The sequence below is a fragment of the Chelonoidis abingdonii genome, chromosome 5, assembly GCF_003597395.2.
Source record: "Chelonoidis abingdonii isolate Lonesome George chromosome 5, CheloAbing_2.0, whole genome shotgun sequence".
NCBI lineage: Eukaryota > Metazoa > Chordata > Testudines > Testudinidae > Chelonoidis > Chelonoidis abingdonii.
In genome coordinates this window covers 24,998,716-25,011,736 of record NC_133773.1, presented here as the reverse complement: position 1 = coordinate 25,011,736, position 13,021 = coordinate 24,998,716, and the positions used below count along the sequence as shown (strand labels likewise).

The 13,021-nt window shown below is 37.2% G+C and overlaps 1 protein-coding gene across 1 annotated transcript in view; it reads right to left on the bottom strand.

Moving 5' to 3' along the window:
- GRID2 (glutamate ionotropic receptor delta type subunit 2) overlaps nucleotides 1–13,021 on the bottom strand; it is a 1,102,380-nt gene that overhangs the window by 331,533 nt on the left and 757,826 nt on the right. The gene's annotated exons all lie outside the window — the stretch shown is intronic.

Here is a 13,021-nt window from a genome sequence, read left to right as displayed (position 1 = left end):
CAGCAGGGGTATATATGCGGTGCCGCAAAGGCGCCACGCCAGGGGGCGCCTGCCGACCCGCCAGGTGTTGCTAGGGGAAAATTCTTCTGACGAACATGCACGCGGCGCGCGCACACCTACTTGGAATGGATATGAGCAACACATCTCGAAGAACAACAGTTACAAAGGTGAGTAACCGTCTTATTTCATAGAGTGACACGTTAAGGTTACGGGAAACCATTATGGTAATCTAGTCTGACTTTTTGCATAGCACAGGTTGTACAATATCAACACGTGATTCCTGCCTGAAGCTTTACTTTCTGACTGGGCTACAGCATACATTTTAGAAAGACATCCAGTTTGATTTAAAGACTGCAACCGGTGGATAATCCACCACATCCCTTAATAGGTTGTTCCAATGATTAATTATCCTTACTATTAAAAACCTGCACTTCATTTCCAGTCTGAAATTATCTCTGTTATTTACCATGAAGGCCAAGTAAAATATATCTCCAAAGTATGAAGAAGATATATCTAATGATATTTGAGTTACAGGCAATTTAAAAATTATCCTGATTGTACATTTCAACTTTTGGCTAAGATTTCTTTGGATCCCTCTAACTTCAAATAACTTAATTACCCTTCAAACTTCCCATATATCATCTTAAAAATTCATACACTAGCTATACTTGAAGAAAATATATTATAATTAAGAAAAAACTGATATCATTTTTGTTGTGGATGTTGTGGGGCCTAGTCTTGCTGAATTATTTAAAAGGAAATATTTTTGCCAGTGAGTTTAGTGTGAACTGGATTGGACCCCAAGTTTGTAGGTTATTTTACATCTTTCCTTTTTATGTTTTTACATCTTTTCTTATTTTAAATTTTTTTATTTTGTGCAAATTAAGATATTTTTACATATTAAATCAATAAGAAGCAATGTGTCATCAGACAATTAATTAAAGGAAAAATTAGTGCTGCCACACATTAATTTGAATATACATTATTTTGTCTCTCTTTTTCAGATGGTATTTGTGCTGTTTTTTTTAAAAGAACAGTATTCATTCTCAATCAGTACTATGTTGTAAATGTGTGATAAATTATGAATTACTTTATACTTGATATGAATAATTTGCTTATTATTTGGGCAACTTCAGATTTATGATGTCCTTAGCTAATGATTTCTGTGCTTTTAAGTGGTGGCATTTTTGCAAATGAGCGTCAGCAAGAATACTGCTGTTATTCAGCAACCTCAATTGGTGTTGGAAACAAAGTACGTTTGTTTGCTTGCTTTTAATATACAGAAGCAGAACAAGAATAAATGGAAGAGAAGGAAGAGGAAACTTTTTCACTGTTCATTAAAAAATGGAAAACTACACACACTGCTCAGTGGCCAGAGTAGTTAAACCAGCATAGGGGCTGGTGTAAACCAGTAGAAAATTACTACACACTAGGAGCAAGGAGAAAATAGTTGACCCCCTGCTTTTAGTTAAAAGCTAATGCAAAGACAGAAAAGAGGAAAAAGATAGATAAGGGCAAGGAAGAGCATGTGGCTCAGATAAATGCTAGTTTAAATGAGGGAAAAATCAAAGGAACAAAGTTACAGTGATAAATAAAAAAAGAACAGACAGAAGGAACAGAAATTACAAAGATAAAACTCTCTTTTAAATTGGTAAAATTGGATTATTCCTATTTAATAACAAAGTTCTGCAGATATCAAACAACTTATTTATGGATAAAACAATCCACCTACCCCAACAGCTAAAATTAAGTTAATTTTTAACTTCGCTTTGCACTCTTGTCCTATCTATGTATTTAAACAACCACCTGTATGGTAGAGATAAGAGATCAGTGCTAATTTTGCAAAACTATTTGCCCTTAAATCCTGCTGCTTGTTGTGAGAAATTGATACTTTCTCCTTCATCAAAGTATCCATTTCTAAATGAAATTAAAATCTTTAAAAGTTCTGCAGGTTCCTAAATACTAAAATATATGAAATTCTGAAACTGCTTTTCATTACAGTTTTGGGTAATTCCACCTTTTCTTTTTGGTAACCTTTTAAAAATCATATGAGAGAGAAACTGATTAACATTTGTTCATTTCCTCTAGTCTAATATATAGTAATTATTTGTTATATTCTCTGCAGACATTTTATTCTAGGAACTTGTTGCTGAAATTGTGGAAGTTCTGCTTTTAAGATTTCAATCAGTATTTTTTTTTTTAAAAATTCCAAATGGTTTTGAATTAATAGCCAGATAGGTACAGTTTGCACAAGGCTCTAATGATTACACTTTAGTGCACAGTGGCCTCATTTCAAAGGTGGATGCTGCTAGTAGCTCAGCACAGAAGACAGTGGGAGGTCCTGGAAGCTTAGCACCTTTGAAAAATCAGGATTTAGGAACCTAAACCTAATCATCAGGAGTAAGATTTTCAAAAGTCAATAGGTCTTAGGTGTTTTTGAAAACATTACGCTCCAGTCTTCAAAATCATGGCCACTGGCTTTAATGACTGTCATTATGGTACAGCTGCACAAATGGTGGTGGTCAGTGTTCCAGAGCCCTTTTCATAAGAATAACTCCAAGGTACATTTACAGAATGCATTTTGTGACCAGAAGTCTTAACTTTTATCATATCATCAATATCACTCCTCAGTCATGCATTTAAAACTAAGATCGGTCATATTCCCAAAACTGCACTAAAATAACACTTGAAATAAAGAAAATGGTGATAAAGCCAAGTAGGAGTACTCAGATACCATGCTATTTCTCCACGTGTGTGTAATTTCACAGAGTACGAACACAATGAGAAACAGGGAGACAATTTACCAAGCATGTAGACAACATTAACATTATATGAAATTCGTATACACAGCAAAGGTCTCATTACATCTAAAGCATTTTTTTCTCCAAAAGAGAATGAATTTTTGTATTACAGGCGTACTGAGAGGGCCCCTGTAATAGAGCTTTGCGTTCAAGACAAAAGGCAATGTGCTTATATAATATACCTGTCTATTTTGAAGAGCGTTTGAGTAAAATTTTCTCAATGTAAAATGTGTTAAAGTGACTTAGAAACCTAAGACCCATTTTTGAAACAGATTTAGTCATTGAGAAACTAACAGAAATTAGGGCCCCTAAGTGCCAGATTTGTAAAGGTCCTTAGGCACCTAAAGATGCAGCGGGGAGCCTAGTAGGATTTTCAAAAGCACTGAGATATAGCACCTAGCTCCCACAAGAGTTAGGCATTGAGGTTAATTTGAAAATACCACTAAGCTCCTGTCTGCATTGTTAGGTGACTAAATACCTTTACAATGGCCCTCAGTCACTTTTGAAAATGAGGCTTAGACTACTAAGTCATTCGTTGCTTTTAAAAATGTAGCCCTGGGTCTGACACAAAAATATAAATTTATTAACAAGTTTGAGAACAACACTGTAGGTGTCAATGAGGCTAAACATCTGAAGAGTTTTCTTCTTGAATTTTTTTTTGACATTATAACGGGAATGAAATAATTCTCACCTATATATGACAGGATACTGCATCTTCCTTATAAGCCCCGTACATCTGCAGAGCTGAAAATACAGGCCTCAGTGGGCTCCAAAAATACAGGCCTCAATCATTTTAGCGACATAAAAGACATCTGTTATCTGTCACCATAAAATGATCCTTTTTTTTAAAACTACAACCACAGTGAAACGTGCTGTCACAGACATACTGGTATCGTCTACACTAGGAAATGCTTCAAAAATATCTGACTCGTGCTACCACTGATTCAGTGCAATGTTGGAATCTCTGGTCTAGGTGAATGCCTGGCAGCCACAGAGGTTTTAGCACTGGGTTAGCTAACCCCACTCAAAACAGGACTTCTCAGCGTGGTGCCTTAAAAGCCAACTGCAGCTCATCGCTTCTCTGGACTAGGGCTCCCAACAGTGAGAAATTTCTGCAAAAATTTCCCTAGTGTATACATGACCATAGTGCCTGCTCCTGCTCTTGCTTCTGCAGAAGTCACTGGAAAAATATTCATATTGAGATAAATTATAACTGGCCTCACTGAAATCAATGGGAGCAGGATGAGACTCAAAACTACCCAGAAGAAAAATCGTTAAAAACGTTTCTAAATTTCAGCCCATTTGTTTCAAATATAACTGGCACTTGTGTTTTCAAGGAAGGTTAAACACAAAGCAAATTCTAAGTGGTAATAACAAGCTATTTCTGAGCTCATAGACAAAGGCCACATTTTCAGTCAAGGTAATTTGTAATGACTTCTAGCACAAAAACAATTAGATCACTTTTCTTCACATTGCAGAAATACTGTATTCTCCTTTGCCTTAAGAGTAGACATGGTTAATTTCAGGGCAACCCAATTTTCCATTCTCTAATTATGGGATGCAGATTAAAAATGGGAATTCATAATGAAAACTTATGCATCCCCATAATTAGGATCAGTATTTTTTAAAATTCCTTTACTGTTTTTAGACCAAGTTCATTATGTATATTGGGACTAGTTTTTCATATTGACTTATTTTATCTAGTAGGTTAAGATGCATTTTTGGAGAGTATTTATACAGATCCAGTATGCCAGTGAGCATCATCATTAACTTCATTCTGGACAAATGCAGAATTCCCTCTAACACCAGCCCCTCATTTTTCCAAACATTCCCCAAGTCAGGGATTGACCTCCATGAATATATCAATGGAGCTACTACAGATTTAAAATGAGGACCCTTGTCCCACTAGTCTTGCCTTTTTTCCTTCATCTTTCTTCCAATTCTCCCATCAACTGCACAGTTTGGTGCACTATTTCCAATAACAGGAAGATGAGTAAGTGACTCCTTCCTTAATCCTGCTAGCCTTGACAGAGGATTTTGTAGAGTGCAAAATTCTGAACTAATTTTGGATACTCAGTAGAGTCCTTTGCAACTCCCAGCCTTCTAAATTCTGATACAAAGTTAATAGTCAGATTCTACAGATTTGAGACACAACTCAGCAGAATTTGCTAGCAGTTTCAGTGCATTTATGAGAGCCTACGCCTATTCAATATTAATACAGAAAAGCCATAGTGAGAGAAATGGTAGTTGACATATGGTCAAAATTGTCATGTATGCAGCTTTAAGAACTACAGTGACTGTGAGTGCTTACTACACTTTCATGGTTTAGAATATTCTATGTGGCAGAATTCAAAAGACTGGTCAATTTGGCAGTCAGTTGCAGCCAGATATGAAGCTGCCAAAGGAACTCAAAAATGAAGAGAGGATGGATATAACTTGTAAATAAGGTCTCACCCACTATGTTAATTCAATTCATTTTGTTACTTTAATTTTTTTTGCTGCTATCATTTTGATCCAATTAAAGCTACTGCAGTCAATTAAAAAGGCATATTTGGCTAATTAAGTTTTTGTTCAAAACAAGGAAAAAAGTTCTTCAGTGTTCATGGAGTGTTGTCCTTAACTTTGATTTAAATACAACCACCCATATACCTATAATACCAGGAATTGCCTAGGTATAGCAGTGCAAAAGAAATCTTTCTAAAATCCACCAACATACGTTTCTAGAAGGATTTACACTTTTATTTTGACTAATCATTCTCAAGTTTCCATTGCCACAAGACACTTGTAGGCAAATAATAACAGATTAGAAGGGAGAAAGACAAATTTTTCTTGATCTTTGCTGCCAAGACAACTTAATTTTTCCTCTGGGGAAAAAACTTTCAGTATGATGAACAAACTAAATCAAAAATATGGAACTATATAATTTAAGGCATATAAAGTACATTGCCTCATTTTTAATGAAAGTGATCAGTCAAAAAAGACAGTTTCCAATGTATTGTTCCTCACCCTTGAGCTATAATTAGACATTCTAACATCTTTGAGTACGGGTAAGAGCACTTCTGGATTGGACCAGAGTTACATCTGCATTTTGTTTCCAGTCTCATGAAAAACAAGTGCACTTTTGAGCGGGCCTAGCCCATTTTCAAAGAAAACTGTTTTCATGTTGAGGACATGCAAAATTTCAGATTTCTCTCTGTTTCTGTAGCCAAATTGATGTTTCCCAGAAATTCCAGCAGGGCATACCATTTTGGGGTGTGAAAACATGAAAAGAAAAGTCCCAGAATCTTTTGCAAAAAAAAAAAAAAAAAGTGCACCATTTCATTCAACAGCAGAAATAACACACTGCACTTAAATGAATGCCTGAAGAAAATGCTATTTCTTTGTCTCAGTTCAGCACAGTTAATAAACACATGCCTAACTTTAAGCCAGTAAATAGTCTCACTGACTTCAATAGTTATACTCATGCTTAAAAAGTTAAGCATGCTCTCAAGTACTGGGGCTATCAAAGTACTTAAGCATATGCTTAACTTTGAGCCTTAGAATAATCCAGTTCATTTCAATAGACCTACTCCTGTGTAAACCTGAGCATGTGCTTAAGTGCTTTGATAGATAGGTGCCTGCGAGAGGATGACATAATAATGGAATTACAGGATTAAAAAGGACCACAACGGCCATTTAGTCTAACCCCCTGCCAAGATGCAGGATGTGTAAATTTGCCTTTCTATCCATGTTAGAGGGAAAACATTTAGATACACCACAGTTTCTTTTTTATTCACTAAATAATCCATCACACAACAATGCTCCAAATGGTGCAAGTTGAAATCATAATATAAACTGCATTTGAATTTTAAGTATCAGAGGGGTAGCCGTGTTAGTCTGGATCTGTAAAAGCAGCAGAGAATCCTGTGGCACCTTATAGACCTAACAGACGTTTTGGAGCGTGAGCTTTCGTGGGTGAATACCCACTCGTCAGACACAGTAGTGGAAATTTCCAGGGGCAGGTATATATATGCTAGCAAGCAAGCTAGAGATGAGAGGCATTAGTTAGTCAGGAGGGTGAGGCCCTGTTTCAGCAGTAGAGTGTGAAAACCAAGGGAGAGAAACTGGTTCTGTAATTGGCAAGCCATTCACAGTCTTTGTTGAGTCCAGAGCTGATGATGTCAAATTTGCAAAATGAACTGAAGCTCAGCGTTTCTCTTTGAGAGTCTGGTCCTGAAGTTTTTTTGCTGCAGGATAGCCACCTTAAGGTCTGCTATAGTGTGGCCAGGGAGGTTTGAAGTGCTCTCCTACAGGTTTTTGTATATTGCATTCCTGATATCTGATCTGTGTCCATTTATCCTTTTCCGTAGTGACTGTCCAGTTTGGCCGATTACATAGCAAGGGCATTGCTGCATATGATGGCGTATATTACATTGGTGGATGTGCAGGTGAATGACCAGTGATGGTATGGCTGATCTGGTTAGTCCTATGATGGTGTCGTGGTGTAGATATTGGGCAGAGTTGGCATCGAGGTTTGTTGCATGGATTGGTTCCTGAGCTGAGTTGATTGGTACGGTGTGCAGTTGCTGTGAGAATACGTTCAGGTTGGCAGGTTGTCTGTGGGCAAGGATTGGCCTGCACCAAGACCCGTGAAAGTGTGGATCATTGTCCAGGATGGTTGTAGATCCCTGATGATGCGTTGGAGGGGTTTTAGCTGGGGGCTGTATGTGATGGCCAGTGGAGTCCTGTTGGTTTCTTTCTTGGGTTTGTCTTGCAGTAGGAGGCTTCTGGGTACTGGCTATCCTATGGCTATCCTATGGCTATGTTCACAAGAGTGAAACTGGCTATCCTATGGCTATGTTCACAAGAGTGAAAGGTGTATTTTTAACACAGAGGAACTTACAGTTTATCTCGACTAGCTAACATGTTAAAACGGTAAATGCCTTGTCTATGCTAGGATTTTGACGTGTTAATTGTGTTAGCTGACATATGTCAAAACCCACTCTTTTTCCTAATGAAGACAAGGCCAATAAAGAAAAAGGAGTCATGACTTTTTTTTAAACTGGTTAAGAAAGTAATTTATAACAGAGAATAATTTTGGCATCCAGTTTTCATTATTATAATATATTACTTGAATGTTGTTGCTGTAAACATAAGGAAATATCATAAAGTGGACAACATGGCAATACCTCTCCAGCTAATAAAAGAATCATACTTATATCAACTGTAGAACATACCAATTGAGCCCTCAGGAATAGAAATATAGTACAACAGTCTGATTGAACAAAAAAACAAAAATTGTATGTTGTTCTGAGTAATCCCGCCAATCAATTAAATGGAAACATAAGAAAAGATTGTGTGTGCAAGCACCACACATTCTTTGAATCAGCAAACAAGGTGTTACCATTGGCACTGACAGAATGATTGAAGAATTACAGATTTGTCAGGCATTACCACCAAATGCCTTCCATACTCTCAAATCACATGACTTATGTTGAGCTCAGGATATTTGTCAGACTTTTAAAAAAAATGCTTTGTAGCTGCTATTTCCTTCTAAACTACAGATGGGCCAGCATGGTTTACAAATTGTTCAATATAGAGACATTATTGCAAATGCCCTAGAAATCCCATGAAAATCGGCAAGGCCCTGAAGTATTATGTTTGATTCACCTTCTTGTTGCCTGAGAATTTGCATTCTTTCCACTAAGAAGAAAATCCCTGCAGTCACTTCTGAAGCTTTAAAAGCTTCAGTTCAGTTTTAAAATTCTTCTTTGCAGTACTCAGGAGTAGAGCTTTAAAACTTAAATCAAAGGCCAAAGTTTTCAAAAGTGTTGCCTAAAATTAGGCATTTAAATCCATATTTAGATACCTAAATAAAAGTGACATGATTCTCAGAAGTTCTGAACACCTGCCACTTACAATGAAGACAAAAACCACAGAGTTACAATAACCCAGCATGAAGGTGACAAATATAAGAACTTCTGTGGCCAGATCATCATCCAAGAAGAATACAGTCTTGCTATCCTAAGATGGAAGGCCCTTCCATAACAGCCGCTATTGTATTTTCCAGGTTTAGTTATGAGTTTTTCATGATCCCAAGCCTGCACATGTACTTAACTGCTGGGACCATATGCTTTCCAAATGAGAGTGAGGTACTGTTGCTCTTAAAGTCTTTACCTCTTCCGATTAGCATTACCTTGATCTTCCCTGGTTCAGTCTGTCTACAACACAAACATTTTATCTTTCCACGCTCTCCTTTTATTTTTCTCCTTTCCATTCCTACAGAACCAGTGCTGTCTGCAGATCAGGCAATACTAAACCTTGAAACCTCTCCACCATAGGAGACAATGAAAGGGCTTCAATAAGCAAGCAATTTGAGCATCAAAAAGCCATTCTAATTAATTAGCATTTAGTCCGTGATCCCGAGGGTTCATGCTCTGGGTGACTAGCCAGTGCTGCCACAGTTAGACTATAATTTTTAGCATGTTAGTGCAAGTATGTTTACAACACTGGGAATCAAAAACCCCAGCTACAAGTGTAGATGTAATAGCCCTTCACAATTAGGGTACTGCAATTATGGAGTGTGATTGCCCTTGTGTTGACATACTGAAACGATCTTTAATTTAGCCAGCGCAGGTAGCAGAGCTGTGAAGCAGCAGTAGCATGTGTGTTGTACAAGCCTGTCTAGAATCTGGATGCTTATGGGGCTAGCCCACACAGAAATGTGTGCTGCCGTAGAGTTGCTGCCCCAGTACTCTAGCTAATGAGATTAAAGCTAACTCGGGTGTTTGTAGTACAGACATATCCTTAGTGAAAATAAATCTTGCCACAGTGTTCCCATTCTTTCACTCTCAGAGGAACTGGCCTGGGTTCAGGTTAAGTAGCTCTGGGATTGCTCTAACCTGTGCTTCTTACTTCCACAATCCCTATGGCACACGCCACCTCCTGCCCCCTTCCCATCCCTGAATTCCTCTGACATGCTGCCTGGAGATCTGGAGTTAAAGGAAGATTTCGAGAGGTGGAGAGTGAGTGATGGGTAGATGTAGACAAGGAGACAGTTTTATGCATAGGGAGCAGTATAAAGCCACCAGTGGGAAAAGGTGATGAGAGGAGTTGCCAAGAAAAAGGAACGGGATAGTGCAAGGAGCAGGTATGGAGGGTGAAGGTAAATGACAGTACAATTGTAGGTGCAGGCAAAAATACAGACGGCATTATAGATAATCCTAGGCAGCAAATAATTCAAATAGAAAATTCTTCTTTTCTCAGGAACTGAGAGAAATAATATCTTTGAATCTGTGAAGTATAAGTTGGAACCTATTCTGAACAACAGGAATGCTGGGAGAAACAAGACATTTTTCTCCTGCAGAGCTTTTTTCTATACTAAAATACAAAACAATTCTCCTCTGAGTATTCAACCTTCTTTTGTTCATTTATTTGTTTGTTGGCTGCTTATTTAGAGGAATAGCAGCTTGTACATCAGTGGTATAGATAAAAGCACCTCATTCTGAAAAGTAAATGTCAAAAAATATATACTCTCAGAAAGGTCAAATACCAACTGACAAATGTCAAAAATACTACAGTGTTTCTCATTCAAAATATCCATTGCAGCACATGTTCCAACAACAGTTTTATGTGTAAAAGCAAGAGTTCTTCTATAGCTCATTTAGGACATTCATACCACGTTAGCTTTGACTGATCCAGTATCTAGCAATGATCAGCCTACTGTATCCCAAGCACCAGACACTGCCAGCCTATTATATATAAGCCATGTGCTGTGTGTAGGACATCTAGTCAGGATGACTTTGCTAGACTGTGGTATTCACAGATCCCAAATGGTACACAGAAGACAACTCTTCAGGAGAAGATAGAAAACCCTGTTGCTACATTTGTTAATGGAACTTTTTGTGTTACTCTTCACACAGAAAACTCCATTGTCATGAACATGAACTTTCCAATGTTGTGACTGATTTTTAGTTATGACAGAGCAGACCCATGAAGGTTTTGTAGAGGATACCTCTACGGAATAATTGCTGAATGGTTTCTCCATGGTTTGATGTGTCTGTTGGAAAGCCAGGAGGCCATAATAAATTTTTTTAAAGCAAACGATTTAAGAAGTTTCTATGGATATAAATAATTGAAGGCAGGTAAAATTTTCAAAGAAACTTAAATGATGTACGCACCTAAATCTCATTGATTTTCACCCACTTAATTTACTGCAAAATCCTGGCCTCACTGAACTCAGTGGTACATTTACCATGATTTCACCCTCCAACCTCCCCTACAGCTACATAAAACATGCTAGTGAAGGAATGCCCCCAAAAATCGAATGCAATTTTTCAGAAATATCAGTCAGCTTGCTACATGTACTTGCTTCCACTGAAAAAGGGAAATGCAAAGCTTTAGTTGGTTCCTAATATATGCTTCTGTTTGGGTCCTCTATAAGAAAACGTGAAGTGAATTTTGATTAGTGTGCTGATGATACAGATATCTGAGTCCTCTAATTATCATGATGTGTACTGAACATTGACACATTGTTTATAGGACATTAAGTATAATTCTAGTCAAGTTAAATCAGAATAAATATGAACTTTGGTTAATAATCTCAAATGATCAACTGAGCAATGTTGTGATTTGGACAGTATCACATGAAAATATTATCTCAAATCTAGCTCCAAGTAGTAAGGGTCTGATATCAAAGGGTGATGTTTTTATTGGATTTATTATTAAGACCTCATTTAACTTAAATTGCTTGACAATTAAAATATAAAATATATAATTTAATAAATACATTATTTTACCTTACCTATAGTGAATTAGTATAATTGCCTTTTAAATGGCCTTTGCAAGTATAATTATCAATTTTACAGAGAATCATAGAAAATAACAGACCAGTCCATCTAGTCCAATACCCTGTGTCTAACAGCAGTCAATGTCATATGCTTCAGAGAAAAGTGTAAGGATGGACCATTTATGAAGTAACTTGCCCACAGGAGAAGTTTCTTATAAACTGCAAGACAATCCCAGTTGGGTTTATGCACCCATACATGAGATTTATATTACTTACAAAGGTTCATCACACAAAATACATTGAAAAGAAAAACATCTACATGTCCATGCCTCTTTTTAATCCTATTATGGTCCTTGTCAGAACTGGATCTGGTGACAAATTTCACAGGTTAAGTATACCCTGTGTAGAAAGATTATTTTCTTTGACCAGCTTTAAAACACATTTTCTTTCCGTGTCAATGAAAGTCTCCTTGTCCTTGTATTATGAGAAAGAGTACAGGAACACTCAGATGATCATCTCTGTACTGCTAATTATTTTGTATACATCTCTTATGCCCACTCTTGAGAGTTTCCTCTCTAAACTTAACTGCAGCAAACTTTTCAAAACTCTCATCATATAGAAGTTTCTCTGTGCATCTGTTCATTTCCACTGCCTGCCTCTGGGTCCCTTCTATCTTTTTTGAGAAAGAGAGAGAGAGAGACACACACACACACACACACTAGAATTGAATACAATATTCAAGGAAACATGCTTGCAGCCAGAAAAGAGTCCAAGTTGACTAATTAACTTAAATAAAGACAACTGGATGTGCAGAGGAAAGATGAGTCTGTTGCTCTTAAAATTAAATAGTTCTTTAAATACATAAAATGAAATATAAGTTCAGAAATATTAAATCAGACTCGAGTTATTATTCAGAGAACAAGGAAAGGTCCAATTGTTTGGTCCTCAGGGTCTCTGTCAAAGACACATCCAAGTATCAACAATATCCAGCCACAGGATCTCTGTTCAAGGTGATATGGCTGCACACATTGTGTGCATTAAGTTATCAGCAACAGATGATGGCACAAAACTTGACAAAACATGAATGGAATAACAATTGCATTGTTGGATCAGGTAGAGAAGCAGATAGTTGTATTTCAGGACTGTGGACATACCTTCCCTCTCCTGGGTTCATATTGCACCTTTCATCATAGTATGTATGTAGGTGAACAACATAGCTGAGCATGCATTGACTTTCACATGTGACCAGATTTCCTTTTTTATGCACACTGAAAGTAAAACATTTTCCTCCATCCTCTTGCTCTAAGTTAGCCACTTCACATCCCTCACTTATGTGAAATAAGAAAGTGGCCCAGTACATCATGGCAAGCGGTCCCAACGTTCTCTATCAGAAAAAATATCTTTGAATTGTTGGATGAGAGCTGCTCCCAAGAAGCCTTGATTTTGCCTAAGA